Below are 24,010 nucleotides of genomic sequence, written 5' to 3' on the forward strand. Positions count from 1 at the left end.
GGGAGTAGCGTGCTCGTCTTTAATGGGTTATTTCATCTTGTGAAAACATCTGTTGAGCCATGACAAAAGTATTAAGACACCTAAAGGCAACAAGGTCTTGAAGTTGTTTTGTTTCATGTCTTTGGTGAAAAGCAGTCTATTTACTATTTACTAAATAAATCACCTGTTTGGAATATCCAGCCCTCAACCAGTTTCACATATCAACATAGACCCACAAAAAAAGAAAAAAAAAAAAAAAAAAAAAAAAAGTTTCAAAAACTAATACCTTAAAATACACTGGAAGTCTGCCATTTTGGTTTGAATCTACCATTTTATGATAACTTTGCAAGAATTCTTCAAAGGTCAGAATATTTTGAAAATTCAATTCCAGCAACCAATTTTACGTTGCAATGTAAAATTTGGTATGCACGTCTATCATAAGCGAAAACACAAAAATGTCTCAATGAGTCATGCCTAAGAAAAACACAAGAGGTCTGCCATTTTGGTATAGATGCACTCATATAAATGTCAATGTGGCCTTTTCCTACCAGAATACTTCGATAGGTCAGCCCCTAAACCAGACAGCTATACCTCATAAAATGGAAATGTGTGGACATGTCTATCATGAGTAGTCCCACAAAAAAAAAAAAAAGCCATTCCAAAAAACAAAACAGGTCTGCCATTTTGGTGATTTGGTTTGATGCAGTCATATGAGTCATTTCAGCCCCTAAGCCAGCCAGGTTTACCTAATAAAATGAAATAAGGCCCACAAAAACAGTCTCGAGAAGCCATGCTTGAAAACACACAGCAAGTCTGACATTTTAGTTCGAAAGGTCCAATTTAGACTCATTTTGGTCATTTCCAGGGCTTATTCATCAACAATCTTGTAGCACAGTAATTTGAGTAAAACAGCCCCTAAAAGCAGTTTCCCTGAGTAGCATGATATTTTGTATTGTATTATTATCTACGATATACACCCCTTCAAAAAATTAAGAAGCCTTGCCTGAAAAGACACTAGTCTAGACAAGTTTGCCATTTTGGTTGGAAGCAACCATTTTAGCTTATTTTTCAGCCCAGCATCTTTTATTGTGTGTGTGTGCAGCCTGCTTGTTGACTCCTTGTTGACTGGGAATAGTGCACTCCCCCCGTAATGGCTTATTTCATCTTGTGAAAACATCTGCTGAGCCACAGATACAATAGTGCCGCTGGTGGAGCACAACAGGTTGATAGCTCTGCCTAGACTAAAGTATTGGGACACCGACAGGCAATTGCTTTCTTTCACTTGATATTCTGAAGCCAAAAGAATCACCCTTTTGGAAATTTGTGCCATAGGACATGAGATCGAGCAGGCAGGTCTATCAAAAGTAGACCCACAAACAAGTATCAAGAAGCAATAGCAGAAAAGATGTCCACCGTTTTGGTTTGAAGCGGCCATTATAAGGTCATTTATAGGGTACTTTCACAGCTCTGAATATTCTAAAAATTCAGCCCCCGAAGATTTAGCACAACTAAATAATATGTCTATCATGAGTAGACACATAAGTATCACACAGCTATGCCTGAAAAGTCGCGAAAAAAAAGTCCGCCATTTTGGTTCAAAGTGACCATTTTAGAGTTATTTGAAGAAGTCCTTCAAAGGTGAACTAACCTTATAGATTATTTTTTTTTATTTTTTTAATATCAGCCTCTGCATCGTGAAATCCGACAGACATTTCTAGCATGGGTAAATCTACAAAAAAAAAAAAAGTCTAAAGAAGCCATGCCCCAAAAGAGACAGGAAGTCGGCCATTTTGTGCGAAAGCTGTCATTTCAGGTCTAATAAGACAAATGAAATATGAATCACTTCAACTCTGAAATGGTAAAAAACTGTACATTGTGTGTGGTATTGAAATATTTTGAGCCTTAATGTAATCAAATATAGTAAAAATTGTGATTTATATTATGCTGCCACGGTGTGTTCCATATGTGGTTCCACCCCTATAAAGCTTGTTAAGGCGCTGGAATAAAAAAAACTCTGCGGGGGGAAAAAAAGGCGATAAAAGTGAGTAAGCGAGCAAGTTGTCTGATTTACGGAGGTGGCCTGAATGGGTCACGTCCATAAATGAGTGAAATGGAGAAGCATAAACAAGGAATGCAAGACAAGCAGCCACTGTCTTTGTGTGTGTGTGTGTGTGTGTGTGTCGGTGTGTGCATGCGCAACACAAACAACACAACGCGTGTAAATCATCAATTGGGACTCGTCAAAGTGTGTTTATTCATGTCGTGACCCACATATGCTCCCGAGAAAGGCCTCATCAAAAGCCTCATTGTCCTGCCTCCTCGTCCTCCCGCCTTTCTCCAGCTCGATCTCTCTCGGGGTCTTTTTATACGCCAATCTCCGCATTCTGAGACAGCCGCTCCGCCCCCTTTTTCCTGTATCCCCGCCGTAAAGTGAAACCCGCTAACGGCAGGCTGGTGTCGAGCTGACAGCGGCCGTCACTCAGCATGTGGACGCACCTCCATCTTCATCAGCGGTCACTCGGAGTTCAAGTCGTCTTTTGTTAAAGATTAAAAAGCATGACACTTTTTATGAGAGGAAAATTCCACTTTATTTTCAGAATCATCTTTTTTTTTTCCTTGATAATTTCTGCATTTTTCTGTAATATATTGTATTCTTTTAATATTACAAATCACCGTGCTCTTAAAATAATAGCTAGCCTAACTCATTTTTTTGGAAGAAATATATATATATATATATATATATATATATATATATATATATATATATATATATATATATATATATATATAATGACGGCAATCTGTTTTAAATACCGTTATTTTACCGATGCGGCTCACTTGGTAATATATTTTCCTCTATGCGGCCCCTGAGCTAACATGAGTTTGACACCCCTGCTCTAAAACCAAAGAAAAATATGGTGAGCATCATGTTTTGGTAGTGATTTCGATGAGTGAGAGAGAAAAAGGTTTGATACATGCACTATTGTTTTTAATTTTGATATTAAAAACAGTTCATCATGGTTTTCCTCTTCTTGAAGAGATTTGGCCAACATCCACTACCTGGCCATGAGCTCAATTGTCACCGTGCAATGATGCGCTCGCTGTTGCAGTGAGCTTGCATTTCCCATTTCATACATCACTCTGCAGCTTTTCTGCCGCACTCCATCCTAGCTTTTAACTATTGTTCCCGCTGCCTTTTTCGCAAGTGCTTTAACAAGAACTCAGTATGTGCAGTACGGTGACTCACCTGGATTTAGAATGGATCCACGCAGGCGGTACACGACAGACGCTGATTTGTCTGTGGTGTCAATCTCGCAGGGGCCTCGTATGGTGTGTTAAAAAAAAAAAAAAAAAAAAAAGGCAACCTGCCAATGTAGGATTATCTCAGGTTTCATTTTTTTTCTCTAATGGAAGTCAGCTGTGGCTTTTTAAATCCCCCCCTCTCCCGGACAGCCGGTAGCTGTCGTCAGCGTGACATCCCACAGGGAGGCGCTCCAGAGAAAACACAGTGAGCAAGAAAAAATAAAAAAAGAGGAATTTGAAGGCGGAGGGCCAACATAAATGTAACGTTCTTGGGTCAGTCCAAGGACATCTGAATATGCAAGGAGGGAAAATATTTAGATATCCACAAAAGGCACATTTGCATATCCATAAAAGATTGAACTTTTCCGTTCAGAGCTATATTTTTCCCACAGCAAAATCATCTTTTCCAGGGATCATTTTAACATTCCTTACTGTCAAATAAGGGTAAAAATACATTCTCTATGTCTGGAGACATAATGTGAATCATTATCAAAAGCAGTGATTGAATGTGTTGTATGCAAAGATTCGCTGAACTCTCAGGTGTAATCTGCGCTGGTTGAGTACAATTGAAAGAAATTTGTTTGCATTTCATCTGTTGGAAAAGTTTGTTTTCAAACTTTATTTTTTGACAAAAACAGACAGAAATTGACGTCACATGTATTTAATAATATGTTTAGTTTAACCTACAGCTGGCCACCTCTCCGCAAAAGAGACAACTCTAGGGCCTATTCACAAAGGTTTGCGTCGCCTTTGCACAGCGCTAACCGGTAAAAATGGAGCAATCCGGGTGCGTCTAATTCACCAGCGCAAAGAGCCACACAGAGTTTGCGTGACGCAAATAACGTTTTTGGAACGCATCTATTAACCTGACGCAACCTCGATCCTGGGATCATGACAGCAGTGCATTGCACGGTGCACCGTCACTCTCTGGCTGTTCACGCAGAGAGGAGAGAGAGAGAGGGAAGGGGACATTTCCCAATGTTGGTTTTGGACACATCACGTAACCCGGGCTGATCGGCAATGGCGGGGAGGCATTTTACGATCATTTTTACGTGCCAGATGCATACTGTACGCCCACGCCAACCTCCGAAAATATATTTTTTTTTAAATGACCGCACCAATAATTTGTACTTTATGAATTAAGGATGACGTTGTCGTCCTCTCTGCTCTGTACAGCTTAATGGCGTTGTTCTTGGCGCAAATCCATTGCCATGTGTGGTAAATTAGGTGCAAAGTTTGTGGGCGTGTTTGCGCCGGTATATGATTAGAGCAATATCCTTAGTGAATAGGTGGGTAACTGGGCGCAGACTGCAGGTGCAGTTGTGGTGCAATATTTCGCGCTATTACCGGACGCAGTGCATTCTTAGTGAATATACCCCTCTGTCGTACATGACATTCTTATTGTTATGAGTGTAAATCAAATCACACTGCAGTGGAGTATGACATCCGAATATGGTTTTCTGTATTAGCAGCAAAACGGATAATGAGACTAGTCAGCTACTACATGCATTTGAGCTTTTCCAAACATTCTGGTTTATTGCTAGCTATGAGGCGAAAGTGTACTAAATTACATATAATTGTAAGTTGTTGAGTGTTGGGAAAAGAGCAGTGTGTTGCTTTCAGCGGGAGGGATTGAAAAGATTGATTTAGACAAGCCTGCGGACACTTTTTCAAGCCACTTGAGGCGATTTCAATTGGTATTTATTTTTCTTGCCAACATTCTCATCCAGTATAAAGAAAGGTGAAACTCTGGCATAACTTTAAAAGGACATCGAATGTATCCATCTGAGGTTAAGGTAACAAGTGGTGCAGACCAAGTGAGAGTGAAGTGAAAGCACCATTAAAGAAGAGTTGCCACAGTAAACAATTGTGGAATCATTTGTCTTGTATTGAGTCAAAATGGAAGCAGGAATTTGTTGTGTTTTTTTCCTGGCCGCCAAACTGTTGCACAATTTCCCTCGTGCTTCATCTAGGATGAGCACCCCCTGCTGCCCACATGATGAATCTTCACGCCTGCAGGAACAGATGGCACACTGGCACAGACGTTTACCACCTCTGCTGTCGTCGTGTTTTCTCAAAGGTTTCGCTGCCTCTTTAGAATCGTAGACTGCAGCATTCATGTTGGTTTGTTGACTCACCGGCCGCCAGCGTCCCCCGATGCTGCTACCGCCCCCCATCCCCCCAACCCCCCACCCCTCCTCAGACGATGCCTCAAAGACACGTCGTGTTCCCGGCAGCTTCTATTATTCAGCACTACTCCACAACAAGTTCCCCGTCTGCACCGCAAACGCACAGAGGAAGACGCACTGGATGACGCAGCTGCATGATTATGTTGCACATTCATGTTTGTCAGTCAAAACCCAGATAGCAAAAGATGTTTATTCAACGTTGAATTAGGGTTAAAATGGATGATTTTTGGTTACGGTTGAAGATTGATTGGTCAATCAACATTGATTCAACAGCATTATGTTAACATTGAAGTTTGTGTTTAAAAGATAACATTGAATCAACGTTGTATTTTGGTTGAATTAAAACGTTTGAAAGGTCAATGTTTAATTAACGTTGAATCTATGTTTGCCCTTCTCGTTTTTTTTTCCCTTCAGCTGAGAAATTGACTAGGAGAGGGGGAGGGGAAGTATTTTGGGGACAGGTTGGTGGGTGGGGGGTGTTAGAGTCTTTAAACATTTATAATAAATATAAAACATAAAGCTAACTACTTTGCGGATTTCATTTATTGCGGGTATTTTTTGGTACCTAACCCCAGCGGAAAACGAGGGAACACTGTATTTGCAAAACTTGTAAATTATTTGAATGTACTCGAAACACCTGGCATTTCCACCAAATAAACTGTACACGTTAGAGTTTCTAGTTTGTGCATTTCAGCCCAGTCATCAAAAATATGTGCCCACATCCGGCATAAGTCCGGCACAGGTGGCATTCAGTCGACACTGGCATAAGGCATGTGGGCCGAACATGGCCCAGGAGCAGCAAAGGTGGCACTGGCTTAACTCTGGCAAACAGGATGTGGGCCAGTTGCTGTGTGACGCATCTGGCCCAGCTATCAATTTACAACTCTGGGCCACATATGTATAGCCAGTCTTGTCCCACTCTTAAATGCAGTTTCAGATTTATTTATTTTTTCTACACACATTTTTTTTTACACATACTTATTTGCATAACATATGTTAAGAAGAATTTTAATACATCATCACACAGACATTTCAATATGTTTCTGGTCAAACAATCAAAGTTTGTGTGTGAATTCTGTGAACGAACTTTCATGAAGCTTCCAGAGAGAAGTTCTTCGAACGTGCGTTCACCATTTCTTTGTAGCGATTCAAGGGTAAGTATTTAATTTTCCTATGTTTTACATTTGATATTTTATGGCTTCATATTGACACAACTACTGAATTGACTTCACAGACATTGGTGTGTGCGTGCGTGCGTGTGTGGTTATCTAAATTTTCCCGTTAATAGTTTCAATGCCATAATATTTAGTTAGGTGCACTCACTGGCTGATCAGAGAAAATCTCATTTTATCTGACCAGTTTTGTTTCAACCTGCAACGCATAAACTTTAAGTCTAACAATTCTAAAATAAAAACAACTATGAATATTCATATGAAAGAGATAATTATTTACATTTAGTGGAAATCTGATTCAGAGGTAAAGCTTTTAGGGGGCAATATTGTAATGAAGCTATTTTATTGAGACGCAACTCTGCGAGTATAATCATATAAAAAGGTACCAAATTATCACTAGCACCAAATATTACATTGTTCTGGGATAATATTCAGCTTGTATTGTAAAATATGCAGAGCTTGAATTATGTATTTTTTATAGTGCTGTGTGATATGTACATTGTGTGCATAATATTATATTAAAAAAATACAAAAGAGGAATGACTTATGCGTTACACACATTTCCCAGGTTATGTTTTAAAAATCTATTATATATCTCATACAATTTTAATTTCATCGAGTTGATTTAAATATCTACTGTACTTTCTAACGTTATTGGATCGCTGTTCCACAGTACGCCACTAGATGGCGGGACATGCTACTAACCAGACTGACACACACAGTCATACACAGCGTAGAAGAAGAAGAATTTCAAATTGCCGACAGCCGTGCTAAGAGCGGGAATCCAAACGTCGACGTTCTGTGTTTCAGGTCGGTAAAAGTTACATTAAATAAAACAAATATGTATCACCATGTCCATTGTCAGTTGGGTCGCTAAGCATATTGGTCTTTAGAGGTGGTTTTAGTGAAGAAATTGTTTCGAATGATCCTAAACGTTGAAGCTAAGTTGCTAATTCCGACGGCCTCTTAACAATGAGAGTTACTACAAGCCTATCTGTGTGCTATGTTGCTGATATGCTAGTAAGCTAACGAACGGCACTGAAGCGCTACAGGAGCGTTTACATGAAGAATGTATCTTTTTTTCAGTCGTTTTTAACAGGCTGGTTTAACAGTTGAAGATAGAACATTGAATAGCGTTTTCTTTTAGGTTTAGTTTTTAAAGTAAATTAAGTCCACTTGTATAGTAATGTAAGGTTTATCTGTAATTTGTTTAACTTCTGTATATAACTTAATTCATCACGAAATCTAGTCGAATCATGCTTCAGGATATTTATTTGTTGAGGGAAGTAAAAGTATTTTTTAGTAATTACTAATTATTGAGCCTATAATGAACACATTTTTTTCACACTGTAATAAAACAAAGGTGTAAATGTTGTACTTTGTTGCTTTTAATATCATTTGTTGTCTGTTGATGTACAGGTAACTTGTGCTGTTTTGACGAGTCACATGGCGTACAGGTGGTGCCAGCGTCTTCGAAACCAGATGGCTAATTAGTAATTTACTACTTATTCAAACTAAGACTGCATGTTGTACCTTGGCCAGAGCTTGGTGAACCTCTTTGGTAAGTAAACAAGTGAACAAACACTCAAAATATTCATTTCTAAGAATCTGAAGAAAGCTTAGGTGAACTACCTTTCACCACATCCAAATGTTGAAATTAGTGACAGAGAATATAACTTGGCACAGGTTTAATGGGGAAGGAGAACATGCAGAGGTCTGTCTTACCTATAAGGAGGAAGAGGGCAAAGTGCAAATTTTTTTAAGGTAATGTTGGTATGTTTTCAGAATTCATAATATAAGATAACATAATAATTAATAGAATATCGGTTGTGCTCAGGTTTCAGGCTCTGAGTGTTTCTTCAAAATGTTCTGTCCACAAAATCCATTCTGAGGAGTAGCGTAAGACAGGTAAATGATTCTGCGCACTGTACTACATGATTGTGATGATATTATTGCGGTAACACATTGCTGACTTGTACAGTAAGTTTGAAACTTACATGCTGTGTTGTTGATATTGTTTAGGTGCACAACTCACTTTTTCAAGACTACAAACACAATTACAGCTCTACAACAGGTACCTAGACCCATTGTTAATTTAACTTGTGAGTAATAATAACTACTATGATTATGAAAGAACACAATCACATTGTGAAAAAAAAATGTTGAACAGGGTCTTCTGTTTGTTTCAGGCAACCCTTTTTGCGGTGCTTGGGGACCAACCGGAAGAAAGGGAAATACTGTATTCGTAGTTTTTCAAAGGTCACTGTTGTAGAACCAAATCATCATAAATCTTAGCACACTTTTTTTTTTTTTTTTTTTTTTCAATTTGTAAGGCATAATTATGGAGGACCAAAACTGCCAAAATTCAAAATAAATAAATGCCTAAATAAATAAATGACTAAATAAATAAGTAAATTACTAAAAGTGAAAGTAAAAACGGATGAAAAATATACAATTCAAAAATGAAATACAAATGTATTATTTTTATTTTCAGTTTTAGTCATTTAGTTATTTAATTAGTCATCTGGGGGGTGGAGAGGGGGTGATGTATATGAATATTGCAAAATTTAGTAAAGGTTATGTAATTTACTTCAAAGTAAAATCTTCAGGCATCGGGAGAATTCTATCAACAAAAGTTGAGTGCAAAAATTAAATTAATAATAATAATAATGTCGTCTCTCATAGATTAATCACCTGGCTGTCGTTGAAGGCACCAATTCGGACAACCTAATCAGACGGATGATGGCAACTGTGATGACAAATGCCCTGGGCTGTTAAATGAATACAACTGGGCAGGGAAGCAAGACAAGTGTTGCATTGGCAAGAAGGCATTCAAGGAGACAGTGATGCAAGACTGTATGTTTGGTGAGTTATCGCCTATGTAAACTACTTATTACAACACAGAGTTGTTTTTGAGCAGAATGTTCTGAGCTGCTTTCTTTTGTTGTGTAAAATCACTCCACCTGGGGTATGGAGTCAGAATCCTTCCAATACCCGAAACCTCGTAATAAGGGTTTGACTCTCCGAAAACATTTTTGTATAACTGAAAAATTGTTTTGAATTGTCCAAAAATATTTTTGAATGACTGAAAATTCCCAGAAAAAGCTTTTAAAAAAAAACACTAAGAAAAGACACATTTTAAAAGTGCGGCTCCACATAGACATTATTTATCTATTAATTAGAGAATGGTCAATTCCGAAATCAATGAAAAAAAAACAACCCCATCATTGATACTTCACAAAAACAGCAATTAGTATATGTATCTTTGTCTTTTCATTAATATATTGCAGTCAAGATGGACTCCATCAGGCCAGGGCTCTACACTAACTTTTCCACTACTAGCACTGGTGCGAGTAACATTTTTGGTTGCTCGCACAGCACAGGATTTAGTCGCACCATTATTTGTGGAGGTGCAGCATGACCTGGCTTAGGCATACGCAACTCGATATATTTGCAAAATATTTTATTGGAACACAAGGTTTGCCTGCAACAGCAGTGGCTATCAAAACAAGTCAATCATTTCTAATAAATTATGTCAACATTATTTTCTTTAGCTCAGTAAAAATCAGTATTTTTTTTTTTCTTCACCGCTACTCCCCTTACCTTTTCATCTTTATGCTGTCCTCGCTCCGAAGCTTCTAAATTTCACCAGCTAGACAGCGAGTTAACGACGTTCCAAATAACCAGACTTCATTTTCCTTTTGTGCTATTAATTTGAACAATGGCCTCTGACCATTACCCTCTTTAAGTCGTCGTAAAAATAGAAAATAAAATAAACAATGTACCTAACTATACACGACACACTTTCATGCTAGTAGCTAGTTACATTGCACATTCAACATTCTGTAATTGTCCTAATTAACTAAAATAAATCTACAGTGGTTTTTATATTGACATCGCATGTATTTACCAACATTGTCAAATTCAACAAAAAGTGGTACTTAATACTTACTGATAGTTACTGTAACAACAGAACAGCTTTTTTTCTAAAACAATAAATTGTATTGGATACTAACTCTCTTCTCTTTTGTAATCTTGTCTTTCAGTTGCTGCTCGACAGCTTGACCGTACACTGACTCAGCAGGACTTTGGTGTTACTGTCAAGCATTGGCTGCGTTTTGCTCATTAGCGTAACGGTGGCATCCCAAGCAATGCTAGTGCCTTGGACGCAACTGCGAACGCAAGTCAAATTTAGTGTGTCTTTTTATGGACTGACGTACAGTCAAAGTGAAATGGTTACCGCTTTATACACTGATGTTCCTACAGTTCATTTCATGTTTATTTCATTCCTTTGTCAAGAAAAAGAATAATACAATAAAAACAAACATTATTTGAGGCAGAAACCAAACGGGTGTTATTTTCTTTGCCTCCATTCTCCCCAGAATTCAGTTACAAAGTACTGTGTTTTGATTTCTAATAAATGTTTGAATATTAAACATATTTTCTGTCCTAAGATTTTCATACATATGGGGAAGTATGGTTAAGGAAAACAACAAGCTAATAATACATCCAAGTAAGTTGTAAGACATCTGCAGAAACACTAGGTGAAAAACATACGGTAACTTTTTTTTTTCTAGTGGACTAACCCAATATTTTTTGTTAGTTTAAAAAAGTAGTTCTATATTAATGTGCATGATAATAGTAATAATAATAATGTACATTTAGATGTAAATTCCAATGTAAATGATGATTAACTTAAAACATTTATTCCTCACATTAATTCACTATAAAAATGCATGTAGGTTCTGATTTAGATGATAGTTGAAACGACATTGATATTGTGTGATATATGGTTACAAAGCAAACGTTGACTCAACATTTTATCAACCTTGCACTTTCTGTATAATTTAAATGTTAGAATTCAATGTAAAATCAACCAAAGATACATGTAGATTCTGATTTAGATGATGGTTGAAACGACATTGATATTGTGTGATTTATGGTTGAAAAGCAAACGTTGACTCAACATTTTATCAACCCTGCGCTTTCTGTTTAATTTAAACGTTAGAATTCAATGTAAAATCAACCAAAGATGCATGTAGATTCTCATTTAGATTATGGTTGAAACGACATTGATATTGAGTGATATATGGTTGGAAAGCAAACGTTGACTCAACATTTTATCAACCTTGCGCTTTCTGTATAATTTAAACTTTAGATCTCAACGTAGATTCAACACTTAAGCCGAACTATATTTCAACGTTGATTCAACCACATTTTGCTATCTGGGAAGTAACCACACTGTGCGTCCTCGTGTCTGGACACACAATGTCCACTTGTGAAATAGTATTCCAAACCTGATCCTGAACTCTGAAACTAACCTCAATTCCATAAACCCAACCTATTTATAAATAAAGTATTACAAACCTCTCTAACCTCAACCCCACCATTGCCTAACTAACACCCATACTACCCCTAACCTTAACCACCGTTGACCCTTACGTACCCTAACCTTACTAATACTAATCTTAACTAAATCACTATAGCACGCTTTTCTCCTAATTTATGTACTACTATACGTATACTATACGTACTATTCTGTCCTTGCTACGTCCCCTCTGTCGCTTGACAGATAGATAAAAATCTTGCAACTGTATTCGCCGTGGAGATGACTCAAGAAGGTGTGAAACTAACAACACAACAAAAACACGTACATGCTGTTATGAAATAAAATATAATAAAAGGTTGTGCCCCACTTGTTTGCTAAAAGGTAAACAATACACTAACCTAGCATGCTAACGTTAGCTAGCTAACGCACTCGTTATCTCGCGCTACCTCAGTGCTAATCATAAATAAAGGTACTTTCTAGCAACTCTTTGATACAAACGATTAACATTTAACAACCCCTCTAATATATAATGACTTCACATTTCACACAAAACATTTTCCATAAACACACATAGGCTACAGGTTGTGCTTGGCTCGGTACTTGAGGACACGGAGCTGCAGTCTGTTTGCGCACCGTAACTTCTTGACACAACGCTTAACAGGAAGTAACAGGAAATAAAGCAGCTCTGTAACCACAGAAACAAAAATAAACAATACATGGCTCTTCAAGAGCCAGCACATGCAGTCAAATTATTTGTATTGATGGCCGTGACGCAAACGCTATCCTGACGATTCTCTCTGACTTTATATGCACTTCCATTGCCAGCACACACACATACACACATTCATCTCGCTCTCAGTCATATCACCCATCTAAATAGCTGAAATGATGCAGCTTAACACTAATTGCAGGGCACATTAAGCACTCGTCAGTTTTGCAGTCACATTTGGCAGCAAGTTGAGACTTTCTCATACTCTTTGAACCCGAGGGCCAAACGACTTGGATGTTCTACTCGTGTGCCAGCTGCCTTCTTTCCTGCTTTCTCTTAATTAAAACTCACGGTAAAACCTCCTCCTGTTTGTTACGAAACACTGCCCAGCTTCAGATGGAACATACTTAATATGCATAATCTTTTCTTGTTCTCTCATCATCAAATATTGTTTTAATAGAAAAGTGTTGCATTTGCGGGGGGAAATCTACCTGTTTAAGCACAAATCTATAATTATGTTTTAGTGCCAAAATATGGCCTTTTCAAGAACAAAAATTATTTTGTGTTGAAATTATTCCAGTCGGCTTTTTGTGAGTGAAATATTGCATTAGTGAATGGGTCCAAATATATATACATTTTGTTACATTTAGGAGGCAAACCATATTGCAGTTTCGCTGTAACCTTTATGCAGTCAAACACTGCACATGCCTCATGGCCGACGAGGCACTCTTAAGTGGCCACATCCCTGTTAAGGTCTGGTCTCCGCAATGTGTGTCAAGTCAGACTTTTTACAAATTTAATTTGCTCCCACCTAGCTCTTTTGCCCTTCTTCTCCGTGATGTGTGGGTACTCATGGCTGACAACGAGGCACTCTAAAAGTAACATCCATGCAGAGCCCTGGTCCACACCCTGTGTGTCAAGTTATTAATTTATTTATTTCTTAATTTATTTTTAATTGCCCCACCTTTCTCTTTCACCCTTCTCTCCATGACATGCGGGTACTCCTGGCTGACAACGAGACACTCTAAAAATGCCATGTCAATGAGAAGATGCATTTTTGCATTGTATGCAAAGCTGGCTAACGGGCCGCGGCCACTGTGGGCCGGCGGTCTCTGGGGTGGCATTCCTCCCTGTGGTGGTTGGCAATCATCCCTCTCAGTGTGGATGAACTCCACACTTGATTTCCTCACAGGGTTCTTCTGTGCCTCGCCATGTTGTGGTTTGCATGTGTCTGTGAGCATGATCATGGGGATATGGGGGGAGGGATGTCTTTTTCTTTTTATTGGTGTATTATGGATGTTTTATTTGTTCAACACTTTGAGTTGCATTTGAATGTATGAAAGGTGCTATATAAATAAAATTTGATTTGATTTGATAACTCAGGAGAACAAAGACACTCATTTCTTATATAGCGGTGAAGGGGTGACTCACGCCAAAAAATCAGGAAAATTGAAATTGTGAAAACAGTTTAACGCCTACGTACATATACAGTATCTCTACAATTGAGCGCTACATTATTCTAAGTCATGGTAACATCTTCCAACACGCACAATATATTTAGAAACAAATCTCTATATAGGTATTCACTATATTTGGTCTTTTAACACATTCACTGCCAGTCCAGCAAAAATGCATTATTTGACGTCTTTTTCCGTCAATGGCAGTCAATGAGTTAAGATGAGATGTAACCAAAATTGACGGATTTTGAAGCAAAATTTGCCTTAAAAAAAGAAAAAGGGAAAAAAGGCTGCTGCAATATAATCACAAAATATATTGGCACATTGTGTTTAAAACATTCACTGCCAGCCCAGCAAAAATGCATTATTTGACGTCTTTTTCCGTCAATGGCAGTCAATGAGTTAAGTGCTTTTTTTCTCCCAATACGTTTGTTCATATAGTGTTCATAGACCTTCTCTATATAGGGACCAGGACAGTATAGATTTGACAAGAGCATATTTCACACCCAAGGGAGAAAAGGTCAGTAAAAGTTGATTAGGTTTTTACACCTTTGGACACAATCGCCCTCTTAGCGGGTGCCGAGTGAACCCCGAGTGAGGAAGATGACTTAGAGGTTGAAAATGACTGCACCAAGAAGGGGGGGAGGCGTGGTCTTGAGCGGGAAGGCGTGGGTCAGGCAGAGGAGACAAGGAATGCATTAAAGTGGGAAAAACAAGGAATCCAAAAGAGGTGATCACGAAGAAATATTGACGGGGGGAAAGAAACAGCAGGAAGCTGTCCGAGAAATATGCTGCATTTTGATGATGATGCGAGCGGAGGATGACGAGGGGGAAGTCCAAAGAAAGCACAAGAGTGATGGGAAAAGAGGCCGGGAATCTTCTTTTTCAAGTCATCGCATGTTGTCAGCTGTGTTAGCGCAGCGGGAGCTCGGCGGCTTTGAGCGAGGAATACGCCCCGGAATATGCCAAGCTTTCATATCTCACGCTGCATGCGGGTTTTGCGCTGTTTTAGGCAGAGGTGGCAAAAGTACTCCCACTCTGTACTTCAGCAAAAGTACAGATATTTTTTATTTTATTTTTTTTTTTTAATGGTGAAATTAGTCAATACAACACTTCTATCTTAAATCATCCTTCTCTCAATTAAAATGAATGGAAATGCCAGTAAAATCCTTTTTGTATTAAAAATAATAAAAATGGAAAATAGTACTCACGATATGTTCCTTATAAAAACACAATGATAACGTGATGTAAAAAAGAAAAAGGTCTGTGGTCAAGAGTTTGTGCATCATTTTAATTAATTCCTTACGATGTGCATAACTTGGCCACTGGGGGCAGTGTAATGCAGACACAAACAAAGAAGACTTTCACAACTACTGTAAATGACAGCCGTTTATTGTAGTTGTTTTTTCAGAAAATATTGAATATATGCCTGTGACTGCACTGTTTGTGTTCAAACATCAGTTGAGAGAAGCATTCCACACCTCTGCATAGATGCTATTCATGATCAGCATTTCCCATTTAGTAATAGCATTAAGCTAGCAGGCTTTGAGAGGACAAACAGCTTTAAACCTCTTTTTTTGAAGACCTGTTCACGATCTGCCAAATTACTCCTTGTTGTAAAGTGAGTTAACTGCTCGTGCTTGCATCTCAAATTTTTGTTTCTAAGTCAAAGCAAAAAAAAACAAAAAATATCATCTGGATGACGGCTCGTATCTCGAAAGCTACTAAGTCAGATCACTCACATCTCAAGGCACCACTGTACTTAGTTAATTCCCAGCACTGCTGTGGAGCCTGGATGGGAAGCACATGCATAGAAGGCGCGTGTGTGTTTGTGCAATGGTGTGAGGGCGTGTGTGTTGGTGTGTAAACGCACTGAAGGTTGTAACAAAGCAATTTGGAGCTAGATTAAGTTTCAGCCATAAAACAGATGATTCCGTCACAGCGGTGGCTAAATTGAAAGACTCTATTCGCCGCTGCTTTATTAAAACATTAAAGTGCGCAACCTGCCGTACGCCGACCAAATGATGTTCTGTTAGGAACGCATTAACCTTGATGTATGATGCCATATGTGTGTTTGTGTACGTGTGAGTGAGTGCGTATGCGTAAAGACCAGGGACACTCATTCCTCTATCGCTTCTTTGCAGTCAGACAGCAGAACAATTAGCGTTCCTCTTTTTGTCATCCTTCTTCTTCCTCACCTTCTGTCGCTTACTTTTTCTAACATGAGACATCTGAGGTGGGATTTATTTGTTTTTCTTCACACCAGCGACGACATAATAAAAAGAGATCACCTTTTTTTTGCCTTTCGGGACCTCTTTAAGTGTTGTTGTTGTTGTTGACGTAGCTCATTTAACTCTCATTTATTACGAGCACCACTGGTGGTTCGCGATCTCCCTCTAGTGGTATGCGAAAGTAAGCTCATCGTTTGATTTATTGCATCACTCATGGCTCTCAGACCTTTGAGAAAGAGTTTGGTAAGATGATGTAACCTCAGTCATGCTTTTTGGGAAGTGTTAAACGCGTTTTGTCTGGTTGGGGAGTGTCATGGTGCGGGCAGACTTTGATGTGGATGGATGGATTATTTCCTAAAATGGAGTCATTTTGGAAATTTGAAGCCCGATGTAACTGGAGTCCACGTTACTTAACCAATTAAACCCATTGTAGATTTGAACTGTTGAGCTCATTCGGGATATAAAGAGCCTAAAATTCACACATGCAAAAAAAGTTCCCAAATTTAAGTATAATTTATCTTTTCACCTCCGTCTTCCACATTTCTTGACCAATTCAATCCCTTCCAACCACAAGTCTCACATTTCAACAATTCATTTCCTCAGAATTCCAGTTCTACGTCAACTCTTCAGCATTTCATCATACAGAAATTCCATTGTCTACTTCATGTAATATTTCCCCTTGAATATATCACCGGTAAAATCATGTTGAACGTTCGCGCCAGTGCGTGAACTCCACGTGGACGTTCTTTGACCAACCTTGAAGTCGTATATTGTAGAGTAGCCAGACATAATAAGGCGGTAATGTTTTTTAATGGTTTAGATTTTCCAGTGAACTCCCTTCACCCCCCGAGCTTTACACGCACACACGCGGTGCTAATATTGCTGCGTCGTGGCAGTCATGTGTTTCTCATTGAGCGCTGTGTAATGAAGTTAGCTGTTTTTTTTTGTTTTTTTATGAGCGTGCTTGGCAATAAGATGACGTGATTGAGAACATGAGGACCCAATCTGGCCTCCAAATAAGAGCGGCAGTGTCGCATTCCGGCCCTGTTTTGCTTTCCTGTGTTGTGCAAACACTAGCGAGGTGGCTCGTCTGTGGGTCGGAAACGGTCCCATTTTTCTTCATTTTGAAATTCTTTTATCAAATGTTCTAGGAATGGTTTTATGTTTTCCATTTAGAATTTTTGGAGTGGTAGGAATTTAGTTGTCCATGTTTAGTTTGTTATATATTATAGTCACATAAGTGATGGGTGGTTAGAAGGAAGTTAGGAACTGATGGATGGATGGATGGATGGATGGATGGATGGGCGGACGGACGGACGGACGGACAGACGGATGGATGGATGGATTGGCAAGATTTATGCTAGATTAATGGGTAGATAGATTGGTGGATTGATGGATAGAGTAATTAATTGATTGGCAGGGAAATTTGTCGTCGATTGAGGGATGTTTGATGGGTGTATTGATGGATGATACACTGAAAAATTGATGATAGGTGGATGAGTAGATTGATACAAATAAGACAAAGATTTTAACTATTTATTCACATCGAGAGGCCAGAAACAAAGAGAACTGCACACAGGAACAGTGGTAATAATCCGACAAACACAAACACTTCTCAGGACGCTACTACAGACAGTGAATCGATCTGATTGGTTGTGACTAAGTAAAGGATTAGAGATCACGAAGCTCATGACATCACATAGCATAAAGCCAGTTGAAACATCACATAGCGTCTTTCCAGTTGAAACCAGATGATGGTTACATCAGTACAAAAAACAGACACTTGACCTTACGGTCATGAACTCAAACTTAACAGGTCATGAACTCACACGTAACCCTGGCGTGACCCCAGACATGACAGTGATGGCCAGGTTGTAGATTGGTGGTTGGATGTCTGATTGGTACTTTTTTTTTAATTTATTTTTTATTGTTACATACTAGATTGGGTAATGTGATTATAGATAGATGATATAGATTGCTGGAAAGATTGATTGATTGTGTGGTGGCAAGGTTGATGTGTGGATTGATGGTGAGAATCATGAGTTGATTGATGAATGGATCGATTGATGAATGGATCGATTGATGGTTATATGTTTGGACGGGTTGAATAGTAAAAATGCCTTAACATGTATTTCAGTTTACTGACTGACATCACAAGTGAAAAAGTGGAAGAAAATCTGTCCATTCTCTGGAACGTACACGACACACACATACACAGCATCTTCCCAGGTGGCTTTTGGGTTATTCCCGAGCCAGATGGGAATTTGTAGCGCCTCCAGCTTGTTGCAGGGCCTTCCCGCTGTTTCTGAGCTGGACACGGAAAATGTCCGCAAGGGACGCCGGGCTGGCACCGAGGACGGGAAGCTCCTTCCAAATGTCCTCGTTCTCTGCAAACACAGAAGGAAAACTAGCCTAAGATGTTTTACCGTAACATATTGTTTGGGTCATAACTGACACCAATAAAAGTAACTTAACTCTTTGACATCCAAAAACGTTTAATAACGATTAGTCAAATTACGATATATACCGCCATAAACGTTAAGTGACGTCAATTAGGTTTTTTATTTTTTTTTATTTTATTTTTTTTAAATCAATGGAATGGGCAGTGCAAGGTCAATGCGCTGCCTGGTCAATGGGTTGTGGAATCAAAAACAGCGACTAACTATGGCCAGCAGATGGCAGCATTGTATCTCTTTTCAATGGGGTGCCTGTGTATGAAATTGCAATGAAACATTGTAAATCTGATAAAATAGAATGTTTTCCAGGATGATATGAATGATCAAAGCCTTTGTCCTATTTAAGTTTTTTTTTTGGTAACGTGTGGCAGTGAAAGAGTTAAATGTTATTCTGTCACCTTCAATTTCAAGTTTTTCTGGAAGGTGATCTAAAATACTAAAATAATTTTAGATTGACCCTCATGTGTTAGCTCAAGGAAAATGTTAGTAATGGTGGACTTGTGAAACTTTGAAACTGTACATGCCGTGAATGCATTTATGGGACAATATTAACGCTATTGAAGAGTGTGCTTTAAGCAGTCCAAGAAGTCTGTCTGTCGCTTTGATTGGCGGCATATCAAGTTGGCTGTGTTCACGCCCACAACGGTGAAAACCCAACTCGCTCCGTTTATGTTGGCTATGGCGCTGCCTCATTCACAAGCGTAGTTGAACCAACATTTTTTTTTCTTTGACTCTTTGTTGAACAGTTCAACCTTGGCAGAGGTCTGCGCTCCACTGAGGGACATCCTAGTTGTAAACTGTCATCGAACATGTTGCCTCCTTCACTGCATCAGCGTCCTCTTCCTCGCTCTTGCTTTCTTTTTTTTCCTCCCTTTCTTTGGTGTAGTTGTGAGCGACTGTCGACTCCAATCAGGCAGGTCGGGCGTAAGGCGGGCGAGCGAGAGCAAAAGAACTGCGGCTGACCTCTTCCTCTGTCTTGCACCATTATGGAAACAGCGCGGCGATGGTGACGGCTCGCAGCGGGGCGATCTGACTCTTGGGGAGAATTGTGTAAAGGCTAATTATTTCATCCAAAAAAGGAGAAAGAAAAAAAATGTCAAGTCAGTACTTCTGCCCTGTTTAACTTTTTAAAGGAAAGGCTTTTAAATGGACACTTCGGAGCCGCTTCATCCATAAATACATCGGCCCGAGTGCTCTTAATGGCGTGTGTAAGTGACGTAGCGTTGCTCGGAGAATGACGACGAAAAAAGAAGAAGAGAGGTCATTAAAAACCTTTCTTTTGGGTTGCAAGCGCATTTCGGTGTGGTTATCATACGAGGGGGGCATCGAATCCCCCTCTGCTTGGCTCTAATAGGGACGCTAAATGAACTGTGGCCGACTTACAAGCTCCCAGGGAACTGGACAATTACAGTAACATGCACACACTCTACCCTTGCCGTTGATACAAGATGAGTTTTCACACACACATACATTATTCACAATTTGACATTGAAATATATATGTTCCGCTCGTACACAGTATATAGTGATATGTCGGCAAAACAAATCGGACACATTTCACATTAGGGTTAAAAGTATTGGGACACACAACTGGAGAAAATATACCAGATTTCAGTGTGTTTGTGGGACTATTTGTTTTTTTCCAAATCGTTAAGTCAAACATGTTAACTCTGTTGAAACAGTGTCAAGTGACTGTGGGTATCATTGCAGCAGGAAATTTATTTTCAACATGAAAGAAAAATGACATTAATTGGAATCTTACTATGCATGTGGTTAAAATGAACTAAACTTAATCAAAAAGTAGGGATGTTTGATACAACTTGTTTTCAGACCGATACCAATGCAAGCTCTCAACTCTTGATTAGTCACTGATACAGATACTAAGTACCAATACCGCTAGTACTTTTGATACATAACAAAAAACAATGACAGATAATTTTAAAGATAGCCTGGTATATTCCAATATAGCATTTTTAATTAAAATTGCATGAATTTAATGTCAATTTTCTATTCTTCTCATTTATAGTTCCCAATTGTTAAATGGCCACAAGACCTGGTATAAGTAGTCATCAATCACTATCAAAAAGTACTGCAATCATTTGGTTTGGGTTCCAATATTCCATTTCCTCCAAAATTGTATGTCTGTGACTTACTTACATTGTGTTTTGAGCCAAGATGTCAATTTTTTGATTGAGCTTCAAATGTGCCACTGCTCAAGTGAAACAAAAAACAACATGGATCAGTTACAGTGCTGTAATGCCCTTATCATGTGGGCAAGGAGAGCCACAGTGGCCATTCACTGAATAAAAATACAAAATGAGAACATTTTCAGTGAGTTGCTGTAGACAACAACTCATGCCCAGATGCGGATCAATCAGCTCCTGATGTCACCCACTCGGCCACTCCCCTTAAAGGCACACATTCAAGACAACAGCATGTATACATAATGTGTTATCATATTTTTATGTCATGTTACTGTTCTTTATCAAACGTATTTTTTGGTATAATATTTCCTGTTTGGCATTAAGTGTGCGCTCTCACGGTGAAATGTATACGCCATCATGCTCTGTGAGCAGTGTGTCAAAGTTTAGAGGCATGTAGAAGCAAGTAACAAAAAAATGTGATTGCAGCTACAAGGCACATTTTGCCAGTGAAACATTCTATGTGAGAAGAAAAAGCGGTGTCGAAATGCAATGTAGAAAGGTGTGCTGGCTGCATGCAGGATATACTCCGCAGCCCAGAGAGAAGTCAAAGTGGTTGAAATTGGTGTGGAAACACAATCAGCCGCCAGATTGAGACCACCTCTGCTTGTTACCTCAGCTGAGCCCACCTGTCCTTCCTGCTTCCCTTCCTCCTCCTCCATCACTGCCGCTGCTTGCAATCCGCCCCTCAGTCGGTGTCCTCCATGAAAAGGTGTTCCACTTTTCGGCGCGCTGCCTCCTTTGAAGTGCAGCCATCGCCTTCCTCTCGTGTCATCTGCTCGTCGCCACCTTGCCTTATCTTCCTCATCCATCTTCATCTTCTTCTACTGACACACTTCGATCAAACATTTCGTTTATTTTTAGGGGGTATCTCTCAACAAGATGTCTCTTCTCGGGTAGAAGCTTTGAGTAGATGGGCTTAAAGTGTTTTATTGGCCAACAGGTACTGTGGTGTAAATAATTGTTATTATTGCAACGGCAGCAGAAACATCCATCCATCCATCCATCCATCCATCCATCCATCCATCCATCCATTTTCTTAAGCACAATACTTTTTAAAACTCACATTTGTGAAAACAAGGCAAAATACATCACATTTAATCATGCAATTATAATCAAAATACATGACAATAATACTTTTAAATTGAGTTACCAAACACTGCATCCTTTTCATCTAATGGCCTAACCCCTCTTCCCGCCAAAACATGTTTTCATAAAAAATAAATGTTCAATGAAAAAAATTATTAAAGTATATGCCATGACAGTAATAATAATAATAACAATAATAATAATAGTAATAATAATAATATAATAATAATAATAATAATAATAATAATAATAATAATAATAATAATAATAATAACTTATTTTAGGATGCTAGGCTCGGTGCGTCTGATTCCATTCCTCCTCTATAACACCCACCCCCAAAAATTATTCAAAAACCATTGTTGGTTTTCTACATGCAAACATGAGCAAAATATGATCCAAAATAGCAATTTAAAAAATAGCTTCCACAAATAGGCAAAGGGGATTGTACTGCATTCCATCTTATTTCTACCCCCAACTCTCCAAAATGTGCAAATTTTTTATTTTTTTTGCATGCCAAGATGGTCAAATATTGTGCCAAAATAATTAAAAAAAATAATAATTATTATTATAAAATAATATCATACAAAGTAGCCATCACAAGCCCCCAAATGCCTCAATCATGTAAAAATGACGACAGCACATGCCAATTGCAATAATTTTAACATTAACAACCACATACCCTGTTTACACTACACATAAACTAATGAAATCAATAACAAAAAAAGAATCAATCATTGAAAAATGAAACAAATGCCGAATAATATGAAAAATTAACTATCACAAGCTTGGTTAATCTGCACTCCGTATATCTGCTTGTACAATGTCTCCTCTTTCTTGAGAAGAATACACACCTTAAGAAAGCTGTTATTTGGATTGTAGCAATGTTTCTGTATTCTCTCCAACCATTCTCGCATGGATTTTTTTTCGTCACACGGCAGACACACAGTGTGTGTTGACTACCGCGTGGGATCTCTGCACAAACTCTCCAGCTGTTACGGATGATGGAACACTTCTCTTTTGTTCCCCCTACGTGCAGGTGATCTCCCCTGGGAGCATTGCACCAGCAGGTGGCGCTTGCAAAGGGCGGGAGTGGGGTGCAGTTGGGGGTAGGCGCACTGGTGCATGGCAGAGACAGGGAGGATACTGAGGGTGGGTTTGGCGGGGGCGAGGTGACAACAAGAGGATGAGGAAAGGGAGGAGAAAGTTGGGCCCACTTCAAAGACGAGCATCGGGGGGATTAAGAACGCAACCGGCCCAGTTCCGCGGGGGGTTCTGGGTGGGCGTTTTTCAGCCACAAGAGAGATGGTGAGGGAGGTGGACTTCACATGTGTTCAACACTCATCCTCATCCTTTTCTTCTGGCCACTTGGCTCAGACTCTAATCCAGGGGTGGGCAAAAACAGTCTGTTTTTTTTTTGTTTTTGTTTTTTTTTAATCCGGAGCATGACTACTGTCATATTTGTTGCACTATTTTCTCCTTTTCTTTTCTGAAATAAATTCATTCATTTTTAAAATTTTAATTGTGATATATATTTAGAGTATTTTATTGAATAATTGGTAGGGATGTTCGATACCACTTTTTTTCAGACCGATACCGATACTCAGACCCTCAGTACTCACCGATACCGATACCAACTGCCGATACCAGTAGTACATTTTGACTAATAAAAAAAATCACTAAAAGATATTTTTAAACAAATATATTTCCTTTAATTTGGACAAAAAAAAAAAACGACAGTCACTCTTCAATAGTCTTAACGCTCAAAATAAAACACAAAAATGCTCTTTTAGTTTAACATTCACAATTTTGAAGTATTTCCAAACCGGTGAAGTTTTGGTGAAGAACTGCTGCAAGCTAGCGCCAGTTACAGGCAAGGAGGACTCACTTAACGTCTTC

At 38.9% G+C, this 24,010-nt stretch overlaps 2 long non-coding RNA genes across 5 annotated transcripts in view; both read left to right on the forward strand.

The window, feature by feature from the left end:
• Positions 1 to 24,010, forward strand: part of LOC144000942 (uncharacterized) — a 305,500-nt gene that overhangs the window by 240,756 nt on the left and 40,734 nt on the right. The window lies entirely within an intron of this gene.
• Positions 6,477 to 10,991, forward strand: LOC144001644 (uncharacterized). 4 transcript variants are annotated; one of them, XR_013278535.1, is made up of 6 exons: positions 6,477 to 8,407; positions 8,481 to 8,551; positions 8,666 to 8,717; positions 8,833 to 8,902; positions 9,329 to 9,508; positions 10,690 to 10,991. It is a non-coding gene; the product is annotated as an uncharacterized LOC144001644 (long non-coding RNA). The 4 variants fall into 4 exon arrangements; XR_013278534.1 differs by having other exon boundaries at positions 6,477 to 8,204; positions 8,330 to 8,407; positions 8,666 to 8,902; XR_013278536.1 differs by having other exon boundaries at positions 6,477 to 7,663; positions 8,063 to 8,407; positions 8,666 to 8,902.

The sequence above is a fragment of the Festucalex cinctus genome, chromosome 14 (genome assembly GCF_051991245.1).
Source record: "Festucalex cinctus isolate MCC-2025b chromosome 14, RoL_Fcin_1.0, whole genome shotgun sequence".
Taxonomy (NCBI): Eukaryota; Metazoa; Chordata; class Actinopteri; order Syngnathiformes; family Syngnathidae; genus Festucalex; species Festucalex cinctus.